Below are 11,301 nucleotides of genomic sequence, written 5' to 3'. Positions count from 1 at the left end.
ATTTTAAGAATTGTATATTTTATGGGTTATTGTTATTATTATTTTTGATTTTATTTTTGGGGGGGGGGGGGGGGGGGGGGTGGGAAGGGATAAGAAGAAAATGTAGCCGTTTTGTTTTCGTTTTTCTGATGTTTTATTCAATGGACACTTGAAATGTAATTGGCCCCTAAGCTGCTCCTAGTGCTGAGCCTCGCCTGTTTAGAGTCACCAGCCTTGTCCGGAGCTGACCCCCCACCCCCCCACCTCTTACACTATGCCTGTGATGATGCATTTGAATCTAAAACAACAGGACAGGCTGATTGACAAAACAGCTGAAGCTTGATGCCCAGCCTGCTGATAGAAGCCTGTCCGGTTGTTTTTGGGTCTGAGCTGAGGGGGATTTTCTCTGCACAAGGCTTATTGATAGCCAAGACTTTACTGGCAAATATTGAGCCGGCTACTACACAATAAAAGGGGTCTAAAACTCCACTTTCCTCCTTTGGAGGATTGTAGTCTCTATTAGACTTGTGTTTTAGTTGACAAAATGTGTCTTACATTTACAAAGCCTCTGACTGAGGACTTAAAGAAAAAAATAAACAAAGAAGAACAAATCCTTTGGTTTCTCTGAAGGACATCATTAAGGTGTATATTTTGACATGTAAGCTCTCTGCGGAGCTCTGTTGAGGTTGTTGGACTTGGCACTGAATCAGAAAGTCACCACTTTTGGTGCTTGATTATAAAACAAAAAAAAAACAAAAAAAAAAACAAATGCCAAAACCACCTCAGAACACCTCAGTGTCCTCTCTCTCTCTCTGTCTCTCTCTCTCTCTCTCTCTCTCTCTCTCTCTCTCTCTCTCTCTCTCTCTCTCTCTGAGGGACAGTTTACATTTATTCTGCCCTCGTTTAAGTTATTAACCTTCATCTTCTCTTTGTTTCTGTTTTCTTCTTCATATGTTGGTTTTATGAACCTGCACTGCTGACAGGAAAAAGGTCCCATGTCTGACAAATGAATTTCACTCCTTATGCAGAGCTGGATCAGACACCTGTGTTTTAACCTGCTCGGAGTACAAAAATATTTTTACTACATTGGGACAAATCTGACAGTGTTGGGTCTGTCGTTTATCACAAAAATGTGAGAAAACTCTCTGGCACACATTGTATTGTCTCTTGGGGCAAACTATTCTGATGTTGTATTCCAAAATGGGATAAAACAAATTACAAGAACTGATTTGACCGAAGCCAGGTCTGTCCTCTCTGTGTGAGTGTACTGTGTGTGCGCGTGTGTGCGCGCGTGTGTGTGTGTGCGCGCGTGTGTGTGTGTGTGTGTGTGTGTGTGTGCGCGTGTGCGTGCGCGCTCCGTGTTCTTACTAAGGCTGAGCTTTGGAAAGGCACCTGGTCCGTGACCACTCTGCACTGATCTCAGTTTCCCACCTGCTACTCGGTACATATCAAACCTCTGGAGAGTCTGTCATAAGAGACAAGTCTATCCAGTGTGAGATATAATAACTGGGCGTGAAGGCTCTGTCACATAAACTGCAGGTATAATTTTGCATTGAAAGTTAAAAGACATGTTAACTTCAGTGCAGACTGGTCTAGGATCAGCCCAGGTTATTTGGGAGGTGTAATAAGTAGTTTCTGGCTATGCTGCAAATTCAAAACAATAGCATATCTTCATAAGCTGGTGATCACAAAGCTATATTTTTACCTCTGTGTTTAAGGTTGGGTGTAGACATGCAGTCCTGACTGTGGTTCAGGTTGGGGTTAACTCTCCAGGAGTGTAGAGTTCCAGTTTTGCAGCTTGGCCAGAAGTGTACCAGCCCGGCAAAGTGGAAGTCGCAGTGTCTTTTGTAAACCACTCTCCATTCTGGTGTCGGTCTCTCAGGAGGTTAACTTTGAGCAAACGGGTCCATGAGGTCAAGATAGCCCAACCAAACAAGCAGTCCCACGTAGGGAGTCCTCCTGTTGTTCTGAACCTGTGGCCATCCTTTGTAAAACATGCACTCTGATGATGATTCAAGCCGTGTAAGTTGAAGATGCAATACTTACAATAAAAACACTGAGATTTTCAAACCTGAATGACTAAACTGGACTGTTTATCCCTCGGAACATTTCAATGCTGAATGTACTGTAAGATGAAGACGATTATAGTGACATTGGAAAGGATCTAGTCATAATGGTGTTTCTGTTTTTTGAGTTTTCTCAGACCTGTTCATACTAAAAGTGTTTGACACAAACATTGTCCACTTAAAATCCAACCCTAACCCTCAAATGGTCATGAGAAGCTTCATAAATCCACATTGAATGTGTTGGTAAATGATAGCGTAACATTTGTGGGTGGGGTTAACTGATTATTATGTGCGGTGCATATAACATTAAGATAATGAAAAAACGCTGTCAGGTGTGATGTCAGAGTTCACAACTCTCAGAATTGTCACTTGCAACAGGAAGTTGTGTGCAGCCATGATCACTTCTTATTTTGAAAAAGGCATCTTATTTTGAAAGTAGACAAACCACAGCTGTCTTTCTAATATTCTTCACGCAGTGGCACCTCACTACAGAGTACGCAGTTACACTTTCATCATGTCACCAAGCTCTTTATCAAACTGAACTGAAGTCACATTTGTCAAATAGTGTTTAGTGCACGTTGGACTGACACCAGCACTCTACATGTGCTGTTAATCTGTCGAAGATCACATGATGTCTGTATGATCAAAGGAGACCTCTTTTTTTTTTTTTTCCTCTAACAGACCACATGAGCATCCACCACATCTAATATTCCTCTCAAGTGGTCACAGCTTGTGAAAGAGGCTCAATCTCCCAAGTTGTAGAAAAACCACCATGTTACACCGCAGCGAGAGACACCGTGATAATGATGTTACTCTCACGCTGTAACTACAGATAATCTGGGTTAAATTAAAACTCTGCATCAACTGTCACTGACATCTCAGCACTAACAAGCACTGACTTTGTCTGGTGCAAACACAGACGGTACAACACAGTGTATATTTGCAGATTCACACTCTCCAACTGAGCTGTTTAAACGGTTTAAAGAAATGAATTCTGAAACGAATGACCAGTATCAGATCACTTCAACTGAACCAAGCTTTGATCTCAGTTACTCTCAGTTGTTCAAGGAACAACTATATATATATTTTTAACATGATTTTTATAGCGTCTAATGTAGGTTATGAGTTAAAATACAAACATATTCCTATTTCTATTTTTCTTATTTTCTTTTTTTTTTTTGAGAGGCAGTAGGTCTTTTTTTCTAGTCCTCTCCAATGCTTCAACCTTTAGCTCAGCAGAAAAACTATGATAGAGCCACATGTTGACATAAAGTCTCTCATGCTCCATGCAGGCTGGTGTATGTGTCATATTCAGTGAAATGCTGCCGCCTAGAGGACAAAAACAGTGGTTTCTGTTGAGCAGCTAAACTCACATTTCTGACCCTTTACTTACGCCACAAAAAATAAATAAATAAATAATGCAGCTTCTAGGTGTACTTTTACTGTGTATGACTATTAATGGTACATATTAATGAGGACATGATATTCTATCACACATGAAGGTAGTGATAGAAGCAAAATCGTATTTAATGATAAAAAAGTGACACTCTTATTAACATGTTCAGAAGCCTTCTCCCTCTTATTAAAGAAAAGGACGTAATTCTTCTGCTGTTTTAATGTGGAAAAACACAGATTCTTTACAATCTGTAGTTAAAACAGAACCAATAAAACCCAGCATTTACTTTAGACCAATTCAACTGTTTTTAATTCCCCAAATCACCACTGGAAAATAAACACCTCTCCAGGGTGACATCACTGCATCCAAACAGTATTAGTGTAATGCAACAGAAAACAAACCACTAGGAGGCACAAGAGCCCAGGAAATGCTCAATATCACACAGTCCGCCTGTTTGTAGCTGTCATTATTATTATGTGTTGTGTGTCTCTGCACTGTGATGGTGCTGGACTGAGCCAATGTGGCTTAGCAGGTAGTCCCAAAGATTTTTACTCAGTCAATCTTCACATACAGTTTTTCAACAAGAACATCTGTGGTGTTTTTGTTTGTTTTTCTTGTTTTTTTTATGCAATTAGGTGTGATGTCACAGAATATGTTCACGCTGCAGAGGCCAGGACGACAGTGGCACAGACTTTCTTTCAAATGTAACCACATTATTTTGCTTAATAAACAGTGTGAAACAGAAACTCATCACATTCAGTCTCTGATTTCCAAGTCATGTTTCAGTCTATTTCTTCGCTGTGGCTATGTTACTCTGAATGTACAGAAGCATATTGAGCACATACACAACAAAGGGTAACGTGGCTGCAAGACCAAACTCAGATAAGAGCCATTTCATCCTGTGTGCATCTTTGGTTTTGTTGGTCAGTTCAGAGAACTGAAAAACAAAGGACTAAAAAAAAAAAAAAATCACGTCTGAGCTTTAATGTTTTCGATGTGAAAGTGAAATGAAACATTGGAGAATCGACCGTTGTGAAGGCTGGTTTGAAACCTGCAGCACTGACTCAGACTGTCTGAACCTTATGAGGAGCTGGTCTCCGGCCACATTTTCTTGCACCACTAGGCTGCACAAAAGCACTGCAAATCTCATGGTGCCTATGACTCCCACATCAAAGAGCCTGTGTGAGTGACAACATGCAAAAACAGCAAGGTTACAAGTATCTTTTTATGCTTTTCTCTGAAAATCAGACATTAAAGGATGACTGAAGGACAGAAAACCACCAGTCCATTCAACATAGAACGAGACATCAATGCATTAAACTCATTAATATGTTAATCAGTGGAAGTTATACGTATCTATAAATTGGAGTTTGAGAAGGCATTGATTGTCACAGAAATTGTACCCAGTCATGAATTAATTGTGTTTCCTTCATTTAAAACGAAACCCTGTGTTTTTTCTCTCATACAATTCAGCCTCCTGCACATCAGAGGAATCCCAGAGAGCGCAGTCATTTCAAAACCCACGCAAACCTTTCAGAGAAGATACTGATCACTACTGCCGCAGTGATTCTTGTTTCCTCAGAAAGAAAGTGACACGTCACTTGGAAAGTGAGTTAACTGTATAAAAAAAACTTTTATTACTTGGCTTCTGGGATCCGAAAGTTAGAGAAATGTGGCAAAAGCTGGAAACTGCAACAACTAAAAAATACATCCTTCTAGGCTCACAATCATGAATTTTTAACTCATTACATTTTAGTTATTTTCCCTGCATGCAGAATCAACTAGAGTTAAATGTCTCAAGTTTCTTCCATGTGTAGTTATTTGTATGAAATGTTGTGTTTTTCACACAGGACTCTCAGGAGTGTTGAAAGACCCTCACAACTCTTGAATGTAGATGTTGTCAGCTTTCACCAGTTCCATCATCTGACACACGAGGGTGTTTCAGTGGCACTTTGTGGGGGAAATCAGACGTCCAATCAGGGAGGGATTACACCTGAGACTCCAGCTGAAAGCAATGAGCCAGTAGTTAAACTAGACACTTTAAAAGGGGCTGAGAATTAGATGTCTGTAAACATCTATACTACAATAGCTGAGACTATAAACACTGGATTGTCAGTCGTCTGTATTGTGCATTTGTAAGTCAAAAATAGAAGTGTGATTTTTGGAAGGCATGGTTTTATTTCCCAGTGGGTAGCACCTTCATTCAGGTGACCTCTAGCTCCTTCAGCACCAGAAGTCCTTGAGTCCTTTGGATAACCTTAAAAGTTAGTTTTTTTTACCCCTTTGGACCAACTTCTAACAAATCGCTGATTTTCTTAGGATTAGCTGTGCTTAAATTAGAAGACCCAGATCCACGTGCAGGTGAAGGTCCTTGGGGTCACATGGGTCAGGTGTGCATGGGAATTACACACAGTCCCTGCTCTTCATTGACAAATGAATTGCAAATAGAGAGAGGAGGCTACACCGCCCAATTAAAATGTTTCTGGCATGCTTTTGGTTTCCTGGACTGAGATTAGAGAGAGTGACTGTTGGCTGGCTCTGCTGCTTGTGAGGAATGTCACAGGAGGAGCTCTGCTTCGCTTTCACTCGCTTCATGACTCATACTCTGGACCTCATCTCGATGTTGTTGTTTATCAACCCCCCTCTACTTCCCTTGTAGAGAAGCAAACCCATGCAACCAATTACTGCACTGATGTGCAGCAGTGGGAGTCCACGGGGGAATATGAGGAGGTAAAATGAAGCAGGGCACTGGCGCTGACTGCGTGAGGATATGCTAGGGGTAGGAGGGTGGGCTCCTCCGGTGATGAGTCATCATCCCCACGGCGACTGGGCCTCTGACATCACAGCAGCTTTATCAGAGGAGGAAAGCAATTCCTCACAAATGTCCTTCACTGCTGATGGATGAGGGAGGAAGGGGGCTCATAGCAAAACAAATTATGCTTCACGTCTCTCAGGAGACCGGCGGCATGTAGTCAAGACCTGAGGTGTGTTGTAACTCTGAAATGAGGAGGCAGGTGTGTGTGTGTGGCGCTGTGTCTGTGTGTATCAGTGTGACAGACACTGAGGGTAATTGTAGTTGCAGGGAGAAGGGCTGGTTTGGAGGCTGGTCAACATCGTGCCATGACCAGGCTCCAGGGCACCCAATCATGACAAGCCCCCTCTCTTCTGTTTCTGTCTCTCTCGCTCGCTCTGCTCTGGGGTTAGTCACGCTGTCAGGATGAGGAGACCCGGCGGGCACGAAGGTCCCTCCCTCGCCCCACGTATAGTCCAGCCTTTTCAGTCCTTGGTAAATACAATGTGAAAAGCCTGGATGGAAATTTTGCACATTGTGACCTGTGAGTCATCCAGACAAGCAGAAGTCATCAAGAGGGTTTCATGCGAGCTTCTCTTTAGCAGCTTGTTTGCTGCTGTTGCCTTCAAGTAGCTCATCCAGCAGGAAGAGAAGAGGCTTTGACACATGGACATGGTCAAATTTTTCCACTGTGGCTTGGGAGTCAAAAAAAAAAAGGCAATTTACACCATTCTCTCCAGCTTGGGAGAAAATTGCATACATTTGAAGTCGCTGTGTGCTCTGGCTGCCAGAAACTCATTTTGAGACCAATTTCAGTCTGTGTAGCAGACAGTCAGTCACTTTATGATATTTTTTCTGTCTTGTGTTGCATCGACAAGCATCTTGCACAGAAAGAGCTAAATGTATTACTTGAATAAAAGTGATTTCTGTCATTTGAGCATCCATTAAAGTATTTAGAGAGGCAGTGAGCAGCTTAATAACACAACAACTGGTTCCTGTTCCCATTTAAATTCCCACAAATCCACTTCCTGTTTAGCAGGTGGAGAAGCCCGAGGGGACAGGTGGACTGTTTGTGAGGCAAGCTGTTGTTACTTTTTGTAGAGTATACTACATATACAAATGAAATAGATGCAAATTATTTTTCCTGTCTCCTTCAGGGAGATTTACTGGCATCTCAAGTTTATTTGCGCCTTCATTAACAAAACTGTAGATGAGTATTTTTCTTTATTACAAGCACAGAGGCACCAGGCGTAGGAACATTAACCCTGCAAGTCATCTATTACTCTGCTGACAAATTCTGATTGAGGATAAAATGTATATGTCTGTGTCATGGACTACAGATTGTTAAATTAGTTTTGTGAAATGAATTGTTTATGGTTTTGTATGTTGAGTTTCATCCAATCGTTGGTAAGCACCTATTTTGTAAAAGTAAATGCTCAGTAAAATGCATTGCAATGAATAAAAAGTGGTGAAGTTTGACATGTATTGGTGCCACATTGAAACTTTACTGCTTTGTAATTGTCTGAAAACTATATATTCGTTGTCTTTAGGGTTACAGCAGCATGCCTTCCCATTGTTTTTTGTCCTTTCCCTGTCCTGTCTCCCCTATAGCTCCGCCCAGGCCCACCCTGATTACTTCATGAGATGCACCTGGCCTGGAGAGGAAGGCTTGAAAGCTCTGGTCCCAGCAGCAGAAGGCTGGAGGCTTTCAGCATGGGGCTGCTGGGTTTACTGCGGCGCAGCATGAGAGGTTTGTTGTGTTGTCTTTATTTAGTTTCCTCATCCTTTTGCACATGTTATATTAAGTAAACCCTTTTATTATTTTAGAGGAGTCTTATGAGTTTGTTGGGTCACTGGTGGAGCTTTGTGCGCCCCTTAGGGCCACTTAAAGGTGGGGTGTAACAATTAGGGGCTAGTCCGGGAGAGGACGTCCATGAGGTGAGGTAAATGTGAGTGTTTGTGGACTTAAAGGCTTTAAAGTCACTCCACAGATGATTGGATCTTAGTGCGGTGGGGTTGGCTTCCCAGTTCATCAGGTCAGTGTGTGTTTTGCTGGTTGTCTACATTCACCTCAGTAGCTTGTGGATGTGGTTGAAGACCACCTGTTGTCCATTTTGTGTCGTGGTAGTTTACTTTTGTTGGGTCTTTGTGATGCTGTTGGGATATGGCAGCAACTTTGTAGTTGATTTACTTGGTGTAACCCTTTTGGTTTGTGGCTGTTGCACTCCACTTTTGTGTTTGTCACCTGTACCGATTGTTGTGGGTAAATGCCGTGATGTTTACTCTGTATTTGTTCACCTCATGGTGGTATCTAATGGGAGTGGTACCCACTCAGAGCTGCTTGTGTTGGCTGCTCATCTATAAATCCAGTGGCAGCATCTTAGTTGGCCTTTTTGTGTGTGACCTTGTTGGAGCCACCTTTTTGACGCAGCGTCTGTAAACAGCAGTCCCAAAATTTTCCAGTTCTGTAAATGTGCGTGAGGATGAGGATTAGTCTTGTGTAGTGCTGGTTGCCCTTAGTAAGGATAGACTTCAGCACAATCAGCATTGCTTTTTAAATTAGTTTTGTGAAATTAGTAGTTTATGGTTTTGTAAGTTGAATTTCGTCCAGTCGTTGGTAAGCACCTATTTTATAAAAGTAAATGCTCAGTAAAATGCATTGCAATGAATAAATAGTATGGTGAAGTTTTCAATGTATTGGTGCCACATTGAAACTTTACTGTTTTGTAATTGTCTGAAAACTATTTATTCTTTGTCTTTAGGGTTACAGCAGATGCCTTCCCAGTGTTTTTAGTCCTTTCCCTGTCCTGTCTCCCCTGTAGCTCTGCCCAGGCCCACCCTGATTACTTCATGAGAGGAAGGCTTTAAAAACTCTGGTCCCAGCAGCAGAAGGGTGGAGGCTTTTGGCGTGGGGCCGCTGGTTTTGCTGCTCAGCCTCAGTTTTGTTGTTCTCTTGTGTCTTTATTTCGTGTCCTGGCCCTTTGGCACATTCATGTTTAAATAAACCCTTTATTATTTTAGAGGAGTCTTATGCGTTTGTTGGGTCACTGGCGCTCTGAGGCTCCTTAAGGCCACTTAAAGGGGTGTGTAACACAGACATATAGTGTGTGTGTGTGTGTGTCCCAAATGGTGGTCATGGTAGTTTGAAGCCCATCTCTGCAGCGGTTCAGCAGGTAATTCAAAAACTGTCAGGCAGACCTTTCAAGCACACTTAGAAAAACAGAAGTGACAGCTGCTTCCACATTATCGGTGAAACTCATCTGAACCTCATTTAAACTGGGATTGTGGCTGCACAAGATAATTAGATCACTCACCAATTTAATACCCCTGCAGAAATGATCATACATCACTTTCTGACAGCCTTTCTTCATCAGCACTGAGACTTGTACAAGAATGCTTGTATTCAACTTTATTAGAGAACAGCCGTCACTAGACTTCAACGCTGAAGAATGAAGATGCTTTCAACTGTGTGATCACACATTATTAACATGTTTCCAACTCACTCACAGTGTGAAGATACTTTAATTATGTTAGCTGCCAGACGCTCTAGAAATTACAGGGTTTTTATATGGAAAAAAAGGGAACTGGAAAGGAGGGTGTTGGTAGTGACGGTGATGCTGTGAGTATCATTTGGTTTGTAGGAATTTGATGCTCACTGTGCATTCCCTGAAATGGAAAACATGTTTGTGACTCTCTTACAGATCACAGTGGAGACTGACAGGAAATGTAGGTAGCGTGAAGCGGATGCCACACACCAAAGGTCTCTGCCCCTAAACAAGACATGGCAAATGCATAAAGGCCACACACAGAGGGACACCCCATAACGCTCTATTGCAACTGTTTCTACATGTGCTGCTTCTGACAGGAAGCCACAAGTTTATGTAAAGTGGCCTTGTACGTCAGGCGTTGTCTTTTTGTTGCTATCTCTGTTCTCCCCTTTCTTTAATTCATGCAGTCACATTAAGCTTTTTTTTATGTTAAACTGTATTAATAAATCAGAGCTATCGCCCTGTGTCTGTAACTGAGTTTATAGCCACCGGACACTTCCAGACTTTCTGGACATTTGCTGGAGAAGAAGCCGTACTGTTGGAAACAGATTAGCAGCCGGGCAGATTGGACAATTGTTCTGAATCATCAGGGAGGCATTAGGTCCCAGATCTTTTTTTTTTTTTTTCTTTTTTCTTTAAATGACAAAATACAGTGTTTGTCCAAAGTCTGATGTTTTGAAATTAAACAGATAGCATTTTGGGCTGATGGCTGTTAGGAAGACGGTCTCAAAATCTAGTTTTTAAAGCCTTTAATATTTCAGTTTATCTTGTGCTTATATGGTGTGTATTTCTGAACATTTTTAATCAAGTTATCACAAACTATTTACTAATGACTACATAAACAATGTGCAGAGTTGGGAGAAACACTGAGCTCACAGCTCATTTTGCCCTGACGTCTACTAGAGAATGAATCAAGGAAAATTATAAAAATCACCTCCTCAGCCTCAGAATAGATTCTTAGGTCAAGTGACGCATCGTGTGGGAGGGAGGGGACTCGAGGAGAAAAGCTGCACATTGCAGCTTTAAAGGGATACAGGTTTGTTTTTTGTTTTTTTTTTTACACGTCAGTCATCATGTCAGAGCCAGTCTTTCACCAGTTGAGTCCTGGTGTGTGTGTTCTACGTGAATTGTGGGTTGGCTTCTAATGCAAGGAAATGAACAGCAGCATGTCAAGGTCCTTTAGGTTACAGGCGGAGGCAATCAAGAGGTTCATATATGACTAGTAAGCAGCACGCTCTACCTTCCTGTCTGCCTCACAGCTTGACAGATAGGCAGCCATGACGAATCTTGTCCCTGTGTGGTGAAATAGCAAGGTCTTTGTCTGGTTGATGGGTGCTGTGTCTTCAGATTCACACAGCGAGGAGGAGAAAGAGGAACAGAGGAGGGTGTAAGTGATGTGATTGTTGCAAAATAGGAAGTTGCGCTTTGCTGATGGAGTTAAGTGTCTTTCCCACTGTCCAGCTCTACGCAAACACACACACATCTACATAGACGGATAACAGCCACTGACACATGTAGGTG

The sequence above is a fragment of the Seriola lalandi genome, unplaced genomic scaffold (assembly GCF_002814215.2).
Source record: "Seriola lalandi dorsalis isolate HSWRI2012SDOR001 ecotype SW California unplaced genomic scaffold, Sedor1 jcf7180002054654, whole genome shotgun sequence".
Lineage (NCBI taxonomy): Eukaryota > Metazoa > Chordata > Actinopteri > Carangiformes > Carangidae > Seriola > Seriola lalandi.
Note: the sequence above shows the minus strand (reverse complement) of the source record.